The sequence below is a fragment of the Tamandua tetradactyla genome, chromosome 13, assembly GCF_023851605.1.
Source record: "Tamandua tetradactyla isolate mTamTet1 chromosome 13, mTamTet1.pri, whole genome shotgun sequence".
Taxonomy (NCBI): Eukaryota; Metazoa; Chordata; class Mammalia; order Pilosa; family Myrmecophagidae; genus Tamandua; species Tamandua tetradactyla.
In genome coordinates, this window is record NC_135339.1 from 21455058 (window position 1) to 21475830 (window position 20773).

At 35.3% G+C, this 20773-nt stretch overlaps 1 protein-coding gene and 1 pseudogene across 5 annotated transcripts in view; one reads left to right on the forward strand and one right to left on the reverse strand.

The window, feature by feature from the left end:
• The window catches only part of SAMD8 (sterile alpha motif domain containing 8), a 73307-nt gene that overhangs the window by 47097 nt on the left and 5437 nt on the right, over window positions 1-20773 (reverse strand). Inside the window, exon 2 of one of the 5 annotated variants that reach the window (XM_077124836.1) lies at window positions 1500-1585. The exons of the other annotated variants lie outside the window; for them this stretch is intronic. The gene's annotated coding sequence lies outside the window, so the exon portion shown is untranslated. The remainder of the gene's footprint in view (window positions 1-1499; window positions 1586-20773) is intronic. 5 annotated transcript variants of the gene reach the window in all.
• LOC143653341 (heterogeneous nuclear ribonucleoprotein D-like pseudogene) lies at window positions 702-2855 on the forward strand (annotated as a pseudogene).

Genomic DNA, 20773 nt, shown 5'->3' on the forward strand with positions numbered 1-20773 from the left:
ACTGCTAAAGCAGTACTTAGGGATTTGTTTTTGGGTTTTTTTTGTATGCTATATGCCCAGGGTCACATTTCATTTTTTCCATGTAAGTATCCCGTTATTGCAGCACCATTTATTGAATTTTTGTTTGTTTGCTCGTTTGTTTGTTTTTGGGAAGGGCATGGGCTGGCAACTGAACCTGTGTCTCCTGCATGGGGGATTTTTTTTACAGAATCAAATGCCTTTATAGAAAAGAAGACAGGATTCAGATCAATATCATCAGCTTTCAACTTACAAAGCTAGAAAAAGAAAATTAAAACCAATGTAAGTATAAGAAAGGAAAAAATATTGATCAGAGATAAAATCGATAACAAAGAAAACAGAAAAACAACAGAAAAAAAAATCATAGAAACAAATAGCCAGTTTCTTTGAGAAGATCAACAAAAGAAACCTCCTGCTAGATTGATCAGGAAAATAAAGTATGGCCAGCACCAAGAATGAGAATGGTGATATCACTATAGATTGCATAGCTAGTAAAAGGATAGGAAGGGAATACTGTGGACTTAATGCAAAGAAATTCAATAATTTTTATGAAATGGACAAATTCTTGAAAGATGTAAATTATCAAATATTACTCAAGAAGAACTAGGTAACTTTAATAACCCTGTGTCTACTAAAGAAATTGAATATATAGTGAAAAACATTCCCACAAATTTCAGGCCCAAATGACTTCACTGGTGAGTTCTAACAAACATTTTAGGAAGAAACAATATTAACTCTCCCCAAAGTCTTCCAGAAAATTGAAAAGGAGAAAATATGCCTAAATTCATTCTTGAAGCCACTATTATCCTGATACACAAACCAGACAAAAACATTGTAAGAAAACAAAACTACAGACCAATATCTCTCACAAACATAGAGGCAAAAATTCTAAACAAATTTTAGCAAATCAAATCCAACAATATATAAAAAAGATAACACGCACAATCAAGTAACAATTACACCAGGAATGCAAATTTAGTTTAACACTTGAAAATTAGAGTAATTCGCCATATTAACAAACTAAAACAGAAAAATCACAGGATCAACTTCCAAAGACACAGAAAGAGCATTTGACAAAATCCAACAATCATTCTTGATAAAATTCTCAGCAAACCAGGAATAGAGGGAAACTTCAACCTGAAAAAGGGCATCTTTGAAAAATCCATAGTTAACATCATACTTAATAGTGAAAGACAGAATGTTTTCTCCCTAGTATCAGTATAACAATGCAAGACTGTCTATTCTTACCATGTCTATTCAATATTGGAAGTCTGACCAGTACAAAAAAGCCAAAAAGAAAAAATAACAGATACCCAGATTGAAAAGGAAGAAATAAAAATATGTTTGCTGACAACCTAAAACTAGAAAGCATCCAGAAGAAAGCACAAGAGAAAACCTTTCTGACCTTGGGTTAAAGATTTCTTAGATATGATACCAAAAGCACAATCCATAAAAGAATAAGTTGATAAACTGGACCTTACCTGTCTAGGTATGGGACTGAAGAGGGACTATGATGATTTTTAGTTTGCAAATGTCTGCATTGTTTGAACATTTTATAATAGTGTATCTGTATAATAAAGAGACAGAAAATTACATAGAAGTAATACATATTTATTGAAGAACACTAAAAAATTTTAAAAATTAAAAATTACCCCCAGAGAACTATTGCTTATAATTTGTTAAATTTATCTCACAACACGTAATTCTTGTTCCAAGAATTCTGCCCAATGTCCTTAAATAGCCTTTGAAAATATAGTTTTGATTAACACTTTATTGTATGGCTATACAATAAATTTATTTTTTCATCTCCCCATTGTTGGTAATTGTTCACAATTGCATTACTGCTACAAATAGCACTGCCATGCTTTAGGTTAGATTCCTAGAAATAAAATAAATGTTATCAAATAATTTGGAGAGTTACTTAGACACTAACTCCCAGGTACATCATTAAAGCTTGATCCACATTAAAAAAGCATTGCATGGCTCTTCTGCTGCCATTTTAAATCCAGCTCCATACAACGCTCTGCTGCCTCAGCTGCTGGGAGTGGCTCTGCGCACCAGCAACCCCCGGTAGACAACTCAGCTACCATGGAAGACATGAACGAGTACAGCAACGTAGAAGAATTTGCAGAGATCCAAGATTAACGAAAGCAAAAATCAGCAGGATGACAGTAAAATGTTTATTGGAGGCTACAAGCAAGAAAGATCTGAGTGTTTGTCTCGATTTGGAAAGGTTGTAGACTGCACAGTTAAAACAGATCCAGTCATTGGAAGATCAAGAGGATTTGGATTTGTGTTTTTCAAAGATGCTGCTAGTGTTGATAAGTTTTGGAATTGAAAGAACACAAACTAGATGTCAAACTGATAGATCCCAAAAGGGCGAAGGCTTTAAAAGGGAAAGACCCCGCCCCCCCCAAGAAATTTTTGTGGGTGGACCAAGTCCAGATACTTCTGAAGAGCAAATAAAAGAATATTTTGGAGTAATTGAAAATATTGAACTTCCCATGAATACAAAAACAAATGAAAGAAGAGGATTTTGTTTTATCATATATCAAATGAAGAGCTAGTAAAGAAATTATCAGAAAACAGATATCACCAAATTGGCTCTGGGGTGTGAAATCAAAGTTGCACAACCCAAAGAGGTATATAGGCAGCAACAGCAACAACAGAAAGGAGGAAGAGGAGCTGCAGCTACTGGACAAGGTGGTACTAGGGGTAGTGGATGAGGTCAGGGCCAAAACTAGAACCAAGGATTTAATAACTATTCTGATCAAGGATATGGAAATTACAGTGGTGCCTATGGTGGTGATCAGAACGGTAGTGGCTATGGCAAATAGGATTATACTGGGTATAACTACAGGAACTATGGATATGGACAGGGATAGGCAGACTACTGTGGCCAACAAAGCACAAATGGCAAGGCATCTTGAGGGGGTGGTAATCACCAAAACAATTACCAGCCATGCTAAAGGAGGACCTTGAAGAAAACAGGAGGAAATGCTAAAGTAATCCATCTTGCAGGACGATGTTGAAGACCGGTCTTCTATTGATCTAAGATGATTACTTTGTAAAAGACTAGTGAATAAGACACAACTACCCAACTGTATATAGCTGCCATTTCTTTGTTTTTACTTTGTCTTTTGCTGTGTTATGCCTTGGTGTGGATTTGTTTATAAAATTTTACTTCTATGATTTCATGTTAAACCTCAAATAAATGCTTCCTTATGTGGAAAAATATAAAAAATAAAAGCATTGCATGCAAAGTTTGGTAGTTGTCCAATGTTAGCTGGTGTGATAAAGCAAACACTTGAATTTAAGACAAAATTTAAAAGAAGTCTACTCTGAAATCATGAGCAATAAAGAAATTACTTAGTTATCAAAGGTTAAAACCATATTATCAAGGCCCTGAGGACATAGTCTACTTCTGCATAATTTGACTATCAATAGGCTTTAGTCAAGCACAGTTGCAAGTTGTAGACAATGGATAAACAAACAAAAGCAGCTGAGTGTTCTGTATAATGTGGAACAAAACATACCTTATCTTTTTTTTTTAACTTTTTTTATTGTATAATATAACATACATACAAAGAAAAGAAAAGAAAAAAAGCAACAATTTTCAAAGTACTCTTCAACAAGTAGTTACAGGACAGATCCCAGAGTATGTCATGGGCTACCATACCATCATCTCAGATTTTTCCTTCTAGCTGCTCCAGAACATTGGAGGCTAGAAGGAATATATACATTTTTTTTATCACGACTTTCTTTTCCTTTTTTTGTGAAAAATAACATACATACTAAAAAACAATATATTTCAAAGCACAGCACAACAATTAGTTGTAGAACAGATTTCAGAGTTTGGATGGGTTATAATTCCACAATTTTAGGTTTTTACTCCTAGCTGCTCTAAGATACTGGAGACTAAAGGAAATATCAATACAATGATTCAGCAATAGTACTTGTTTGTCAAACCCTACCTTTCTGTATAACTCCATCATCACCTTTGATCTCTCTATCCCACTCTTTAGGGGCATTTGGGCTATGGTCATTCTAAATTTTTCATGTTGGAAGGGGATGTCAATAATATGGGACAGGGAGATGGAACTAGCTGATGTTCTGGAGAGGCTGGCCCCTCTAGATATAGTTTGTTAAACCTAACATACAGAATAAAACATGTAATCTTAATGTTACAAAACAAAACTGGAGTTATTTATATTATTGTGAAGATATTTGGATCACTCTAATTGGATGCATTAAATACTAATTGCTTAAAAAGTAGCTAAGCTAGTATTACGGAATACCAGATTTAAGGTTTTTATGTTTTATGATAAACTTTTTCCATTTCATCAAGTGTGGTGATAGGAACATCATAGAAAATACACTGAATCCTTTTGCTCTTAAACTGGTCCAGGGACCCATCTGGAAGTTGTAGGTTTCTGTAAAGTTACCCTAGTGAATGGAACCTTTGTAGAATCTTATATATTGCCCTAGGTGTTCTTTAGGATTGGTTGGGCACACCTTATTATTATTTTTTTATATGCTGTATGGAGGGGACACAATCCATTCTTTTTCTGTGTGAGTATCCCGTCATTGCAGCACCATTTGTTGAATTTTGTTTGTTTTTGTTGGGTTTTTTTGTTTGTTTGTTTTGAGAAGTGCATGGGCCAGGAATCAAATCCGGGTCTCCCACATGGCAAGTGAGAATTCTACCACTGAACTAAACTTGCACCCCCCACCTTAACTTTTTGATGGTTAGAAATTTTTTAAAACTTTTTTTTAAATGCAATTTGCAACACAAACCAACTCATTAGTAAATTTGTTTCTTTTATCTTGAAACAAATATAGTTCATACTAAGTAGAGATTTCAGTAGTTTAAGAACAAAAGGATTCAGTGTATTTTCTATGATGTTCCTATCACCACACTTGATGAAATGGAAAAAGTTTATCATAAAACATAAAAACCTTAAATCTGGTATTCCTTAATACTAGCTTAGCTACTTTTTAAGCAATTAGTATTTAATGCATCCAATTAGAGTGATCCAAATATCTTCACAATAATATAAATAACTCCAGTTTTGTTTCATAACATTAAGATTACATGTTTTATTCTGTATGTTAGGTTTAACAAACTATAAGCACAATTAGCTTGTTAAATAACTGCAAAAGGAGATAATGACTATCAACAAAACTTTCCCCTGTTCTGCCTTATTGAAACTATCTCTTCTGCCCCACCCTACCTCCATGACAGACCAGCTACAGGACAATCTGGCCACTCCTAGGAATGGTGACTTGACTAAAAGGAACATTACCATCTATGAATCACCAGTGACTCAACATCTGTGGTAGATATGATAAATAGGCATTCAAGCATCATTTTAAATCCCCCTCTAGTTGTTTTCTCCTACTACAGAGGCTGGAAAGCTAAAAACTATTTCTGAGGGACCCTTGGTCTAAATACAAATTAGTTTCAGTCAATAGATGTACTACTGTCATCTGGAAGGGAGAAGGTGAAGTAGGGGCCATTTTCTTGAAGTTTTTCACTATTGGAGGTGACAAGAAAGACTATAAGAATGTTGGTTTTGTGTGTACGTTCATGTACAAGTCTCAGTTTTTTAGTCATTATTAGCCTTGTGAATGTCAGGTAGAAGTTGCAGCTGTAAACAATATAGCTTAGCTTTGCCTGTGTTTGTATTTTACATGAATGGAATCAAATCATACGTATTTATTTATACTGCAAAAGTAGATGGCAGAATTGACCTGTTCAAAAAAATGTGGACCGGATTTACCTTGGGAAAAGTTGAGATAGGTTGTTAAATTGCTAGCACAGACTTAAGATTAAAAATAAAACAGAAATTGTTAATCATTTTAATTTGTCCATGAGGTTAAAGGGTATATCACAAAGGAAGAATTAAGAGCACAAAACTGGAAAGCATACTCAACCAGAACAGATAGTACTTATCATAGCTGCCAAAGGAAGAAGACAAAAGTACATAATGTCCCTTTTAATAAACTAGCTAATCCCGTGTGAACTATAAAGTCCCAGGAGGGGCATTTATTTAACTTTTGTATGATGTGTACAATGATGTGACCAGGAGATCAAATATATGTAATCAATGCCAACTGGTACAGGATTACAGTGGGCGGGATCACAAGATATTTGATGTCTGTAGAGTGAGTGTTGTTCCTTAAAAATAATGCATACTCTTCAAAACTTGCCAACCCCCAACCAAAACCATCCCAGCCAATCCTAAAGAACACCTATGGCAATGTATAAGATTCTACAAAGGTTCCATGCACTAGAGTAACTTTCCAGAAACCTACAACCTCCAGATGGGTCCCTGTATCAGATAAATCCTGAAACCTAGAGGGGCCAGCCTCTCAGGAACATCAGCTATTTTCATCTCCCTACCCCAGATTATCGACAGCCCTTTCCAACATGAAAAAGTTAGAATGGCCATAGCCCAAACATACCTAAAGAGTGGGATAAAGATCAAAGATGATGGTGGGGTTATTCAGAGAAGGCAAGGTTTAACAGATGAGTATGACTGCGGAATCATTATATTGATATCTCTTTTAGTCTCCAGTATCTTAGAGCAGCTAGAAGTAAAAACCTAAAATTGTAGAATTGTAACCCATACCAAACTCTGAAATCTGTTCTACAACGAATAGTTTTGGTGTGCTTTGAGATTTATTGCTTTTTTGTATTTATGTTATTTTTCACAAAAAAGAAAAAAATGTCGATTGTGATGATTAAAAAAATATTCCTTCTAGCCTCCAATGTTCTGGAGCAGCTAGAAGGAAAAATCTGAGATGATGGAATGGTACCCCATGGCAAATTTGGGATCTGTCCTATAACTACTTGTTGAAGAGTGCTTTGAAAATTATTGCTTTTTCCAACACAACAGGAAAATTCACTGCCCTCCCCCTGTCTACATGGGACATGACTACCCGGGGTGCGGACCTTCCTGGCAATGTGGGACAGAAATCCTAGAATGAGCTGAGACTCAGCATCAAGGGATTGAGAAAAATCCTAGAATGAACTGAGACTCAGCATCAAGGGATTGAGAAAACCTTCTCGACCAAAAGGGGAAGAGTGAAATAAAGTGTCAATGGCTGAGAGATTACAAACAGAGTCAAGAGGTTATCCTGGAGGTTATTCTTATGCATTAAATAGATATCACCTTGTTAGTCAAGATGTAATGGAGAGGCTGGAGGGAACTGCCTGAAAATGTAGAGGTGTGTTCCAGTAGCCATGTTTCTTGAAGATGACTGTATAATGATACAAATCTCACAATATGACTGTGTGATTGTGAAAACCTTGTGTCTGATGTGTCTGATGCTCCTTTTATCTACCTTATCAACAGATGAGTAAAACATATGGAATAAAAATAAATAATAGGGGGAACAAATGTTAAAATAAATTTAGATTGAAATGCTAGTGATCAATGCAAGGCAGGGGTAAGGAGTATGGTATATATGAATTTTTTTCTGCTTTTTTAAATTTTTTTTTCTGAATTGATGCAAATGTTCTAAGAAATGATCATGATGATGAATATGCAACTCTGTAATGATATTGTGAATTACTGATTATATATGTGGAATGGAATGATCATGTGTTAAGAATGTTGTGTTTCTTTGTCATTATTTTTTTTTAATTTTAAAATTAATAAAAAAAATTTTTTAATTATTGCTTTTTTTTTGCTTTGTATATATGTTACATTCTACAATTAAAAAGTTAAATAATAATGTATATCCTAACACAAACTCTTTAAGTTTCGAATTGTGTTCACTGCATTTTCAGGAATTAACAACCACCACAATTATTTAACACTTAGAGTACTTAAAATGTGCCAGGAATTGTTCTAATTTGTTTTATTTAGTTTAATCTTCTTATCCATATAAGGCAGGCACTATTATCTTCCTCATTTTCAATTGAGATGACTCAGACAGGTAAATTAAATAACTCGCCCAAGATCTCACAGCTAGTAAATAATACAGCCAAGTTTTCAACCCAGCCAATCTCAATTCAAAGTCCATGTTCTTATCCACTACAGTACACATGAGCTTGAGAGCTCTGGTACTTTTCTAAGAACTGAATCTGATAAATATGAAATATTTTCTAGATATCAGCAGAGGAATTTATCAGAGGTCTTTAGCTACATTAGATAAACATTACACCAATGAGACTACCTAATAACGGAGGCTTTCTCAATCACATATTTGCACTGTTCAGCCATAAACATTTACTAAATGTCTGCTACATACAAATGCCAGACATTAGCTAGGTCAAAGGATACAAACAATCTTAAAATGCCAACAATTGTTATGTGTTTCACCTAGTAATTACTTATTGTACACATAACGTATTCCTATTATATTGCATATACTAGGCAATGTGGCATTTACCTACATGAATCTGAAATAGATCTTGCCCTCAAAGACTTTACAGTTTAGTAGTATAGTAAGGGTTATTAAAGAGTAATAAAGAAAAACATAAAAAGAATTAAGTTGCTAGTTCCTTCTACACATTCGCTCATTCAAGCCTCAAAACAATGCAGTCCTCCTTGTAATTTGTTTTAAAAATTGGAAGGTCAAAGCTGATGCAAAAGAAGCTATTTCCAGTTGGTGAGATCAGAGAAAAGTTCTTGGAACTGACACTTGTGCTGGGCCATAAAGGATGGTTGAAACTCTGTGGACAGAGATGCAGAAATAAAAAGTACACTAGCTGTGCTGGTTTGAAAGGAAGTATGCCCCTTAGAAAAGCCTGCAGATTTTCTGTCGTATCTGGTGATAGGATGCTGCCTAACAAAACCCTAAAATGTGGGAATGGCTTTGGAACTGGGAAGTTGGATTAGAGTTTTGTGAAAGCGTAAAGTACCTTGCATATACCATTGTAGAATTTTGGATTTTGAAGTTTTTAAGATATTTTTTCCTTCAGAAAGGGAGGAAAATGCTATTTAAAACTGGAGTTGTAGCTGAGGGGGCCAAGATGGCGGCTTAGTAAGGTACGTGCGTCTTAGTTCCTCCTCCAGAGCAACTACTAGGTGACCAGAAACAGTGCAGAACAGCTCCCGGGGCCACAGCAGGGACCGGACACACAGCGTACCTCAGTCTGGACTGGCTGGACTGTCTGCGAGACTCCGCTGCGGTGAGCTCCCCGAGTGGCGTGCGCTTCCCCAGGCCGCGGCAGTTGGCGGCCGGCGCCCCTCCCTCCCTCCTTCCCGGAGGAGCTGAGAGTCTCAGAGAGGCAAGTTTTCCAAGCCGCGGTGGTCGGTGCCCCTCTTTCGCGGGTGGTTTCCCGAACCGGCTTCGAGGCTCGGATCAGCGGGCTCCGCAAGCTGCGGCAACCGGAGACTGGCGCCCATCCCCCGCGGGCGGCTTCCCGGTCCAGCAGCGGGTCTCGGATCAGCGAGTACCCCAGGCCGCGACGGCGAGCGACCAGCGCCCCTCCCCCAAGGCGGCTGCCCGGAGGGAGAGGAGGGAGTTTCCGAAAGTGGCAGGGACTGGGTCCAACCAAACACCAATAGTGGCATTAATAAAGGAGTCACAACACCTTTTGCTGGTGGGACCCGCAGACAGACAAGCGCCACCTACTGGGCAGGATAAAAAAAAACAGAGCCCAGAGACTTCACAGGAAAATCTTTCAACCTGCTGGGTCTCAAACTCAGGGAAATCTGATTAAATGTCCAGACGCCAGCAAAAAATAACAAATCACACCAGGAAAATTGAAGATATGGTGCAGTCAAAGGAACAAACCAATAGTTCAAATGAGATACAGGAGCTGAGACAACTAATTCTGAATATACAAACAGAAATGGAAAACCTCTTCAAAAACCAAATCAATAAATTGAGGGAGGACATGAAGAAGGCAAGGGATGAACAAAAAGAAGAAATGGAAAGTCTGAAAAAACAAATCACAGAACTTATGGGAATGAAAGATACAGTAGAAGAGATGAAAAAAACAATGGAAACCTATAATGGTAGATTTCAAGAGACAGAGGTTAGAATTAGTGAACTGGAGGATGGAACATCTGAAATCCAAAAAGAAAAAGAAACTATAGGGAAAAGAATGGAAAAATTTGAGCAGGGGCTCAGGGAATTGAATGATAATATGAAGCGCACGAATATGCATGTTGTGGGTGTCCCAGAAGGAGAACAGAAGGGAAAAGGAGGAGAAAAACTAATGGAAGAAATTATCACTGAAAACTTCCCAATTCTTATGAAAGACCTAAAATTACAGATCCAAGAAGTGCAGCGCACCCCAAAGAGAACAGATCCAAATAGGCGTCTCCAAGACACTTACTAGTTAGAATGTCAGAGGTCAAAGAGAAAGAGAGGATCTTGAAAGCAGCAAGAGAAAAACAATCCATCACATACAAGGGAATCCCAATAAGACTATGTGTAGATTTCTCAGCAGAAACCATGGAGGCGAGAAGACAGTGGGATGATACTGCCAACCAAGACTTCTATATCCAGCAAAATTGTCCTTCAAAAATGAGGGAGAAATTAAAACATTCTCAGATAAAAAGTCACTGAGAGAATTTGTGACCAAGAGACCAGCTCTGCAAGAAATACTAAAGGGAGCACTAGAGTCAGATACGAAAAGACAGAAGAAAGAGGTGTGGAGAAGAGTGTAGAAAGAAGGAAAATTAGATATGATATATATAATACAAAAGGCAAAATGGTAGAGGAAAGTATTACCCAAACAGTAATAACACTAAATGTTAATGGACTGAATTCCCCAATCTAAAGACATAGACTGGCAGAATGGATTAAAAAACAGGATCCTTCTATATGCTTTCTACAGGAAACACATCTTAGACCCAAAGATAAACATAGATTGAAAGTGAAAGGTTGGGAAAAGATATTTCATGCAAATAACAACCAGAAAAGAGCAGGAGTAGCTATACTAATATCCAACAAATTAGACTTCAAATGTAAAACAGTTAAAAGAGACAAAGAAGGATACTATCTACTAATAAAAGGAACAATTCAACAAGAAGACATAACAATCATAAATATTTATGCACCGAATCAGAATGCCCCAAAATACGTGAGGAATACACTACAAATACTGAAAAGGGAAATAGACATATCTACCATAATAGTTGGAGACTTCAATTCCCCACTCTCATCAATGGAAAGAACATCTAGACAGAGGATCAATAAAGAAACAGAGAATTTGAATATTACAATAAATGAGCTAGACTTAATAGACATTTATAGGACATTACACTCCACAACAGCAGGATACACCTTTTTCTCAAGTGCTCATGGATCATTCTCAAAGATAGACCATATGCTGGCTCACAAAGCAAGTCTCGACAAATTTAAAAAGATTGAAATCATACACAACACTTTCTCGGATCATAAAGGAATGAAGTTGGAAATCAAAAATAGGCAGAGTGCCAGAAAATTCACACATACGTGGAGGCTCAACAACACACTCTTAAAGAACCAGTGGGTCAAGGAAGAAATTACAAGAGAAATTAGTAAATATCTCGAGGTGAATGAAAATGAAAACACAACATATCAAAACCTATGGGACGCAGCAAAGGCAGTGCTAAGAGGGAAATTTATTGCCCTAAATGCCTATATCAGAAAAGAAGAAAAGGCAAAAATGTAGGAATTAACTGTCCACTTGGAAGAACTAGAGAAAGAACAGCAAATTAATCCCAAAGCAAGCAAAAGGAAAGAAATAACAAAGATTAGAGCAGAAATAAATGAAATTGAGAACATGAAAACAATAGAGAAAATCAATAAGACCAGAAGTTGGTTCTATGAGAAAATCAACAAGATTGATGGGCCCTTAGCAAGACTGACAAAAAGAAGAAGAGAGAGGACGCAAATAAATAGGATCAGAAATGGAAGAGGAGACATAACCGCTGACCTCACAGAAATAAAGGAGGCAATAACAGGATACTATGAACAACTTTATGCTAATAAATACAACAATGTAGATGAAATGGACAACTTCCTAGGAAGGCATGAACAACCAACTTTGACTCAAGAAGAAATAGATGACCTCAACAAACCAATCACAAGTAAAGAAATTGAAACAGTCATTCAAAAGTTTCCCAAAAAGAAAAGTCCAAGACCAGATGGCTTCACATGTGAATTCTACCAAACATTTCAGAAAGAATTAGTACCAACCCTGCTCAAACTCTTCAAAAAAATTGAAGTGGAGGGAAAGCTACCTAATTCAATCTATGAAGTCAACATCACCTCATACCAAAACCAGGCAAAGATATTACAAAAAAAGAAAACTACAGACCAATCTCTCTAATGAATATAGATGCAAAAATCCTCAACAAAATCCTAGCAAATCAAATCCAACAACACATTAAAAGAATTATACATCATGACCAAGTAGGATTCATCCCAGGTATGCAAGGATGGTTCAACATAAGAAAATCAATTAATGTAATACACCATATCAACAAATCAAAGCAGAAAAATCACATGATCATCTCAGTTGATGCAGAGAAGGCATTTGACAAGATTGAACATCCTTTCCTGTTGAAAACACTTCAAAGGATGGGAATACAAGAGAACCTCCTTAAAATGATAGAGGGAATATATGAAAAACCCACAGCTAATATCATCCTCAATGGGGAAAAATTGAAAACTTTCCCCTTAAGATCAGGAACAAGACAAGGATGTTCATTATCACCACTGTTATTCAACATTGTGTTGGAGGTTCTAACCAGAGCAATTAGACAAGAAAAAGAAATACAAGGCATCAAAATTGGAAAGGAAGAAGTAAAGTTATCACTGTTTGCAGATGATATGATACTATATGTCAAAAACCCGGAAAAATCCACAGCAAAACTACTAGAGCTAATAAATGAGTACAGCAAAGTAGCAGGTTACAAGATCAACATTCAAAAATCTGTAGTATTTCTATACACTAGCAATGAACAAGCTGAGGGGGAAATCAAGAAACAAATTCCATTTACAATTGCAACTAAAAGGATAAAATACTTAGGAATAAATTTAACTAAAGAGACAAAAGACCTATACAAAGAAAACTATAAAAAACTGTTAAAAGAAATCACAGAAGATCTAAATAGATGGAAGGGCATACTGTGTTCATGGATTGGAAGACTAAATACAGTTAAGATGTCAATTCTACCTAAATTGATTTACAGATTCAAAGCAATACCAATCAAAATCCCAACAACTTATTTTTCAGAAATAGAAAAACCAATAAGGAAATTTATCTGGAAGGGCAGGGTGCCCCGAATTGCTAAAAGTATCTTGAGGGAAAAAAACGAAGCTGGAGGTCTCACGCTGCCGGACTTTAAGGCATATTATGAAGCCACAGTGGTCAAAACAGCATGGTACTGGCATAAAGATAGATATATCGACCAATGGAATCGTATAGAGTGCTCAGATATAGACCCTCTCATCTATGGACATTTGATCTTTGATAAGGCAGTCAAGCCAACTCACCTGGGACAGAACAGTATCTTCAATAAATGGTGCCTGGAGAACTGAATATCCATATGCAAAAGAATGAAAGAGGACCCGTATCTCACACCCTATACAAAAGTTAACTCAAAATGGATCAAAGATCTAAACATTAGGTCTAAGACCATAAAACAGTTAGAGGAAAATGTAGGGAGATATCTTATGAAACTTACAATTGGAGGCGGTTTTATGGACCTTAAACCTAAAGCAAGAGCACTGAAGAAATAAATAAATAAATGGGAGCTCCTCAAAATTAAACACTTTCGTGCATCAAAGAAATTCATCAAGAAAGTAGAAAGACAGCCTACACAATGGGAGACAATATTTGGAAACGACATATCAGATAAAGGTCTAGTATCCAGAATTTATAAAGAGATTGTTCAACTCAACAACAAAAAGACACCCAACCCAATTACAAAATGGGAAAAAGACTTGAACAGACACCTCTCAGAAGAGGAAATACAAATGGCCAAAAGGCACATGAAGAGATGCTCAATGTCCCTGGCCATTAGAGAAATGCAAATCAAAACCACAATGAGATATCATCTCACACCCACCAGAATGGCCATTATCAACAAAACAGAAAATGACAAGTGCTGGAGAGTATGTGGAGAAAGAGGCACACTTATCCACTGCTAGTGGGAATGTCAAATGGTGGAACCACTGTGGAAGGCAGTTTGGCGGTTCCTCAAAAAGCTGAATATAGAATTGCCATACAACCCAGCAATACCATTGCTAGGTATCTACTCAGAGGACTTAAGGGCAAAGACACAAACAGACATTTGCACACCAATGTTTATAGCAGCATTATTTACAATTGCAAAGAGATGGAAACAGCCAAAATGTCCATCAACAGACGAGTGGCTAAACAAACTGTGGTATATACATACGATGGAATATTATGCAGCTTTAAGACAGGATAAACTTATGAAGCATGTAATAACATGGATGGATCTAGAGAACATTATGCTGAGTGAGACTAGCCAAAAACTAATGGACAAATACTGTATCGTCCCACTGAAGTGAACCGACATTAGAGAATAAACTTGGAATATGTCATTGGTAACAGAGACCATCAGGAGATAGAAACAGGGTAAGATAATGGGTAATTGGAGCTGAAGGGATACAGACTGTGCAACAAGACTGGATACAAAAACTCAGAAATGGACAGCACAATACTACCTAATTGTAATGTAATTATGTTAAAACGCTGAATGAAGCTGCATCTGAGATTAGAGAATGCATGTGGTATGGTGAAGCTTATATCATCCTCTGTCCTCTGCATTTCCTATAAAATTGGGAGTCAGACATTGAAGATTGATTAAATTCAGAGTTTCTATTTGTGGAAAATTACATCACAGGTGATGTTTTGTTTTTTTTATCTGCAGATGGGACACATCACTATCCCCCTGCACATAGTGATACCTTCCAAAGAGATGATATGGAAGAGGTGGGAGGTGATGTCATGGGGGAGAAACTTGACGTACACTACCCAACTAGATCATCAAGGTCGGCATCAATAATGATGTCAGTATGATAGTGCCCATCCCTGATACGATGTGATGAAGTACCATTTTACTTCTGTGAAACACATAATCCCAATCTAATCATGAGAAAACATCAGGAAAATTCCAGTTGAGGAACATCTTACAAAACAAGTAACCAGTACAGTATTTATCAATTGTCAAGGTCATAATGACCAAAGAAAGTCTGGGAAACTGTCACAGCCAAGAAGAGCCTAAGGAGACATGACGACTGAATATAATGTAACTGAATGGGATTAAAAACAGGAAAATGATATTAGCTGAAAACTAAGGAAATCTAAATAAAGTATGGATTTTAACTAATAAAAAAAAATACAGATGTAATTAAAAAAAAAAAACCCTCAAGGGATGGCCTCAATAGTAGAATTGGGGGGACAGAAGCATGAGTGAATTTGAAAACTGAACACAAAAATTGCCCAGTCTGAAGAACAGAGAAAATAAACTGGAAAAAAGAAAAGAAAAGCCTCAGAAACACGTGGAATTGTAACAAAAGTTTTGATATTCTCATGTCATCATAGTCCCAGAAGAAAGGAAAGATGGTGAAATTGAAAAAGAATCCAAAGAAATAATGGCTGAAAAATCCCCAAATTTGGCAAATAACATAATAGGACAGATTGAAGAGGTTTAGCAAACCTCCAACAGCCATATCATAGTCAAACTTCTAAAACCAAAGAGAAAGAAAAATTTAAAAGTAGCCAGAGAGAAAGACCTGTAGGAGGAAACCAACTTCAATGACGGTGGATTTCTCATCAGAAATCAAGGAGAACAGAAGTGGTGCAATATTTTTCAAGGACTGAAAGAAAAAAATACTGTCAACCGGTCTCCTATACCCAGTAAAAATATCCTTAAGGAATGAAGGAGAAATCAAAACATTCTCTGATGAAGGAAAAGTAAAAAAAAAAAAGTCGCCAGCAGAAAACCACCGGAAAAGAATGACTAAAGGAAGTTCTCGTAAGAGAAAGGAAACAATAAAAGAAGAACCTTGGAACATGAAAAAAGGAAGAAATAATATACTAAGCAAAAATAGGGGTAAATGCAATAGACTTTCCTAATCTTCTGAAGTCTCCTAAATTATGTTTGACAGTGGAAGCAAAAAATTATAACACCACCTGATGTTTTTCTCAATATATGTGAAAGAAACACTTAAGACAATTACCTTATAAATGGGGAGGATAAAGGGGCCAATAAGGTTTCTATGCTTCATTCAAACCAGTAAAATGTCAACACCAATAACCTTTCATAAATTAGGTGTACATAATATAATACCTAGAATGTCCTCTAAGAAAGGTATGCAAAGAGAAACTTCAAAACTATACAGACAGGGAGGGGTAAGAGGTATGGTATATATGAGTTCTTTCTTTTTCCTGTTTATTTCTTTCTCTGGAGTGATGCAAACGTTCTAAAAAGTGGTCATGGTGATGAATACACAACTATGTGATGATACTGTGAGTCACTGATTGTACACCATGTATGGATTGTTTGTATGTTAAGAATCATCAATAAATGTGAATTATTGATTATATATGTAGAACGGAATGATCAAAATAAGAATGTTTACATTTGTTTGGTGGGTTTTTTTTTTTGGTATTTAAAAAAAAGTAAAAAAATTTTAAAAAAAGATTGCAGGAATCATCAAATGAGAGAGAGGAGGTGTCGCTGAGAAATTAGGATTTAACAAACAACTGTGACTACTGATTTATTATATAAATACTTCTTTTTAGTGTCTAGGATTTTAGCAGAGCCAGAAGAAAATAACAGAAGTTGTTGAACTATAATCCACTAGCCCTGGTCTTTGATAATGATTATATAAATATTCAGGAAAAAAAATAACAATCAGTTGCCTATATTTGTATGGATCTACTTTTATATGTCTATCTTTGACAATACTCCACTGTCTTAGTTTATCTAACACTACTATAAATCTTAAAATTGGGTAGAGTGCAACACTAGTGGTCAATAAAAGGGGGGTGGGGTAAGGGGTATGAGATGTTTCAAGATGAATCAAGGGGTATTCTTGATTCTTTTTATTTTTTTTCTGGAGTAATACAAATGTTCTAAAAATGATCATGGTGATAAATGCACAACTATGTGATTATACTGTGAACCGCTGATTGTATACTTTGGCTGGACTGTATGGTGTGTGAATATATCTCAATAAAATTATAATAAAAATAAAAATAAATTTTAAAAAATAACAAAAAAAAGAATCATCAATAAAAATATTGAAAAAAAAAAAAGAAGACACCAAGGAAGAGACAGACAAACCAGAGTCTCTGTTTTGCAACACCTAGATCTAGCCATACCTGAAGCCACTGCTAATAAATTTGCATTTCTGTTAAAAAAAAAAAAAGCACCCTACAGACAAATTTAAAAAGGATTCCAAAATATGTTCAAGTAACCCACAGGAAGGCAGGAAAAAGGAAGCAGAAGACTAACAATGGAGAAAAAACTGAAAACAAAAAGTAAAATGGCACACTTAAGCCTTAACATATCAATAATCACATTAATGTAAATGATGTAAATATACCACCATTTTATTTCTTTATTATATCCCTATTTGCAGATGATATGATAATCTACATAGAAAATCTGAAGGAAACTACAAAACAAACAAACTCCTAGGACTAAAAAGTGAATTCAAAAGGTTGTAGGACCCAAGATCAATATATAAAAATCAACTGTATTTTTACATACTAGCAATGAACACATGGACCCTAAAATTAAAATTATATACCATCTATAATTGCTCAAAAATTTAGTATGTATATGTAAATCTAACAAAACATGTATAGGATCTCTATGTTGAAATTACAAAATCCTGATGAGAGGAATCAAATAGGACCTAAATAAATGGAGAGATATTCCGTGTTCGTGGATTGGCAGATTCAACACAGTAAAAATGTCAATTCTATCCAAACTGATGTATAGATTTAACACAATTCCTATAAAAATACAGCATGACTTTTTTGTAGATATAGACAAGATTATTCTAAAATTTATACAGAAAAGCAAGGGAACAGGAATAGTTAAAACAATTCCAAACAAGAATAAAGTGGAGAAATCACTCTACCTGACTTCAAGATTTATTAATCATATTACAACAGCATTCAAGACTTTCCCCAAACCTGGGTGAAAAATAGACACATAGATAATGGTACTGAATAGAGAATCCAGAAATAGACCTCACATGAGTATGGCCAACCACTTTTTGACAAAGTTAAGAAAGCAATTCAAAGGAGGATAGTTGAAAAATAGTGCTAGCACAACTGGTTATTCATAGGGGGAAAAAAAAACCTTAACTAAATCATACACATTATACAGAAATTAACTCAAGCGGATCAGGATTTAAATGTAAACTGTAAAACTTTAAAACTCTTAGATGATAACTTAGCAGAAAATCTTAGAAACCTAGGTGAAGAGTTCTAAGACATGACAGTCAAAAGCACAATTCATTTAAAACAAAATAGATAAATTGAATTTCATCGAAATTAAAAACTTTTACTCTGTGTAAAGAATACAAAGAAAGTTACAGACTGGAAGAAAAATATACACAAATCAAATTCCTGAGAAAGGATTCATATCTAGAACATATAAAGAACTCTCAAAGTTCAACAGTCAATGGCTTCTTCCCACTTTTGAAGTGGTAGCTGTGGTTAAAAAAAAAAGAGAGAGAGAGAAAAAATTCAATGGTCAAAAATAAAAAACCAAGTTGAAAAATGGGCAAAAGACATTAAGAGGCACGTCAACAAAAAAGGTAAACAAATAGCAAACAAATGACAAGATACTCAATATCACTAGCCATTAGGGAAATGCAAATTAAGACTGTGACAAGGCATCACTTCACATCTATTAGAACATCTAAAATTAAAAATTGACAAGGATGCAGAGAAACTGGATCTCTCATACATTGCTGGTGGGAATTTCACAGTCGTCCTGGAAAACAGTTTGGCAGTTTCCTAAAAAACTATACATCCACTTACCATATGGTCTAGCAGTTGTACTCCTGGATACTCACTTCAGAAAAATGTAAACTTATGTCCACACAAAAATCTGTCCACAAATGTTCACAGCAGCATTACCTGTAATAGCTAAACTCTGTAGACAACCAAAATATTCCACAATATATGAGTAAACAATGGTACATTCATACCATGGAATATTACTCAGCAATAAAAGAAATTAACTATTGATACAAGCAGTAACTTGGATGAGTCTCAATGGTATTAATATAAAAAAAGCCAATCTCAAAAGGTCACATGCTCTATGATTTCATTTACATAATATTCTCAAAACGACAAAATTATAAAGTTGAAAAACAGATTAGGTACAGTAGTTATAGATGGTGTGGGGGGGATTAACTACAGAGGGGTAGTATGATGAAATAGTTCTGTATCTTGACTGGGCCATGGTTATACAAATTTACATATGATAAAATGATACAGAATTATATATACACATTGAAGGGATGTCCTGGTTTTGATACTGTACTATAATTATATAAGACATAACTGTTGGGAGAAACTATGTGAATGGTACATGGAACCTCTCAGTACTATCTCTGCACCTTCCTGTGCATCTATAACTATTAAAAAATAAAAAGCTTTAAAAATTAAAAAATGAGAATGACTTAAAAATAGCATATATATATATATATAAAACAAGTGAAAAATCAAACTACTAATACTCTTTGGGTGGACACTCATTCTTAACATTGAATAGTTCTAAAATTTCTATATTTTACATAATAAGCATGTAATACTTGGTAATAAGAGGGGAAAGGTTTTTTAAGAAAATGAAAATTTTTTCTTACTTTATGAGGCATATCACATCGAATAGATAAGAATTGAAAATTAAGAAAACCAATTGAATTCAGTTATTATTAACCCATGTATACATACACACAATAAATTAAAGGTAAGAAAGAGTGAAGCAATCAGCAAGACCAAGAAACCCAAGAGAAGACCTGATTACAGGGCAAATTCTATCACCTATTAACAGTATAACTTTGGAAAATGACTTAAACTTTATATTTTAAGGAATCAAGAGATTATGAACGGAGGTACACGATCAGAAAAATAAACACATCACACTGTGTAAATCAGGATGACAGAATTCTTACAACGTTAGAAATGAAAATGACCTGGGAGATCTAATGCCATTCCCTCAATTTACAGCTGAAGAAACTAATGCCAGGAGGTAAATAGAACTCCTAGGTCTTAAAATCTTCATTAACACATTGCCTTTCAGCAAAAAACAAAACAAAACAAAACATACTCAACGAACAAAAATCGAGGAATAGAACAATTCTCATTAACCAATGCATAATTCTATGCATCGATGTGGGTTTCTTATGCAAAGACTTATTTAATATAACACTTAACTAAATAAAAGCATTCGACAGGGGTACACCACTCATGAACTTTTTAAATATGTCATAAGTTGATGTACTTAATCAGTGATAACTAAAAGTATGTATGTATGTTAACAGTTTGGTGAGAAATTGAGAAACTTTCTAAAGTTTCTAATTCACAGTTCTAAAGGTACCTGTGACTGGAGAGACACAAATTATTTCCACTGTGGTTAATTAAACCAATACACGAGAAACCAAATGTCTTTCTATTTTATCATTAGGCAATCTTTAGAATATACAGGAGGTACAAACAAAATGAAACCTTTACGCTCTATCTGTTTAATTTTACAGATGATGGCATAGTGATTTATATACACTGGATTTTTCTTAT